Source organism: Rattus rattus, chromosome 3 (assembly GCF_011064425.1).
Source record: "Rattus rattus isolate New Zealand chromosome 3, Rrattus_CSIRO_v1, whole genome shotgun sequence".
NCBI lineage: Eukaryota > Metazoa > Chordata > Mammalia > Rodentia > Muridae > Rattus > Rattus rattus.
This window is the reverse complement of record NC_046156.1, coordinates 199,761,717-199,763,896: the sequence shown is the minus strand read 5'-3', so window position 1 is coordinate 199,763,896 and position 2,180 is coordinate 199,761,717. Positions and strand designations below refer to the sequence as shown.

At 44.4% G+C, this 2,180-nt stretch overlaps 1 pseudogene; it reads left to right on the top strand.

The window, feature by feature from the left end:
- The first annotated feature begins 408 nt into the window (after positions 1 to 408).
- Positions 409 to 1,965, top strand: LOC116896051 (annotated as a pseudogene).
- Positions 1,966 to 2,180: the final 215 nt, after the last annotated feature.

Below are 2,180 nucleotides of genomic sequence, written 5' to 3'. Positions count from 1 at the left end.
ACAGACCAGATTCATAAGGCCATCTTTATGGCTTTTATACATCCCGGTCAGTCTTGAGTGGGGCGGGGAGGCCAGGGAGGAGCCTCAGGAACTAGGGGCAGGGCCAGGGGCGGGGCGTCGGCGCACAGACCCCTGGGATTGCGCGCGCAGCACTAATGTGTGGCGCGCGGCTGGCGCGCGAGGGCAGCAGAGCCCGCGCGTCGACGACCATGCTGCATGTTGTGTGCGGATTTTGGCGTCCTCGATGCCCAGAGAGTTTTTCCCTTTGTTAGTTTTGTTGTTTTTTTTTTTAATATTATTATTATTATATTAAATTCTCATTTCCCTCCTTCCCACGAAGCATCCGTTTGCTCGCTGATAAGAGGGAACTAGAGGAAGAGAGTAATAACCACTGAGTGAGGACCGAAGATGGAGAAAGGTGACCAGGCTTCCGACTGTGACAGTGATGAAACAGTGATTGAGGGGTCGGTGACAGAGAACGAACTGGAAGATGATGAGCTTCCCTGGAGAAGGTGACCGCCATTAGGGTTTGAGCACTGAACTCTCGCACTATTGTCAGTCTAGGTTTTCTGTGATGTTTGAATGGAAATGGCCGCCATTGGGTGAGAGAGCTTTCGAGGACAGCTTTGCTAAGAATTTATAAATAGCAGCTGCCGTCAGGCCAGGCCCCCAAGCTCAGCTAGAAACAGTATGATGTCTTTGTGGCATTTTAAAATCTTATATGTCTCAGACTGGGTCTAAGTGCCTTTGGCTATGAACAAGAAATAGTTTATCCAAACTTAGCTTTGATCTAGGAGGTCAGTCACAGGATTTCCTTTAATTTATATTGGGGAAACAGGTTTGTATCAAACTGGAGACGTGTTACAAGAAAGAATGGGGCTGGAGAGATGGCTCAGTGGTTAAGAGCACTGGTCTTCCAGAGGACCCGAGTTTAATTCCCAGCACCCACATGGCAGCTCACAACTGACTGTAACTCCTGTTCTAGGGGATCTGACCATCACAGAGACACACATTCAGGTAAAACACCAATGCACATAAAAATAATAAATGAAATATTTTTAAAGAGAAAAGGTATTCCAGCTTATCAGAGCTCTTTTTGAATGTATACTCAGTGTTAGACTCCGAGATTTTAAAAAGGATTGAAATAGCGAGGCCACTACCTTTGTGAAAACTAGACTTGGAGAAACGCTTAAGTCTTCTCTGTGGAGTCCAGGGATGTGGGATAGGGGATGTGTGAGTTTGAGAATCTCTGCAAAGTACACTTGGTAGCTAGTGCTTTTATTGTTTGCTAAACCATTTTACCAACTCTAATCCTCCTTCCCCCTTCAAATCCCTGAAATATTTAGTTTTTGATTTTTTGTTTTTCCCCTTGGGCAACCAGACTTTTTCAGACTGTATCTTTATGTTCATTTACACTCACACACCCTTTTAAAAAACAAAGTCTTTCTGTTTACCATAGACTGGCTTTGAGCTGAAGGTCTTTTTGTTTTAGCCTCACTAGTGCTAGAATCACATACAGTGAATGGCTACCTGCACCTAATTAGCCTGAAAGGTAGGTTGATTCTGTCCCTTAAGAACACACTAGCAGCTCTTTCGAGTCTTGGCTCCAATATGACCAAAAAAAAGGAGAAACAACAGTCGTGCCAAAAAGGGCCACGGCTATGTGCAGCCAATTCGCTGCATGAATTGCGTCCAGTGCATGCCTAAGGATAAGGCCAGTAAGAAGTTTGTCACTCGGAACATTGTAGAAGCCGCTGCTGTCAGGGACATAGCTGAAGCAAATGTCTTAGATGCTAATGTGCTTCCCAAATTCTACATCAAGCTTGCATTGTTGTGTGAGCTGTGCCATTCATACATAGCGAGGTCGTCAGGAATAGATCTCCTGAAGCCCGGAAGGACTGAACACCCCCACCATGATTCAGACCTGCTGGCCCTGCACCACGATGTCCACCAAAGTCCATGTAAAGAGATGGTTTTGTATAGGTGGAAGGAAAAATACCTTTGAAAAAATAAAACGGAAGTTACACTTTAAAAAGAAAAGAAAAAGAACACACTAGCACTGTATTCATGCAGTTATAAAATGACTTGATGGAAGGCAGGAGCAAAAAAGCCAAGCGTAAGAGACATAGACTTAAATAGCCACATTAAATTAGCTCATAAAAGTTTGGATCAAGATCTGT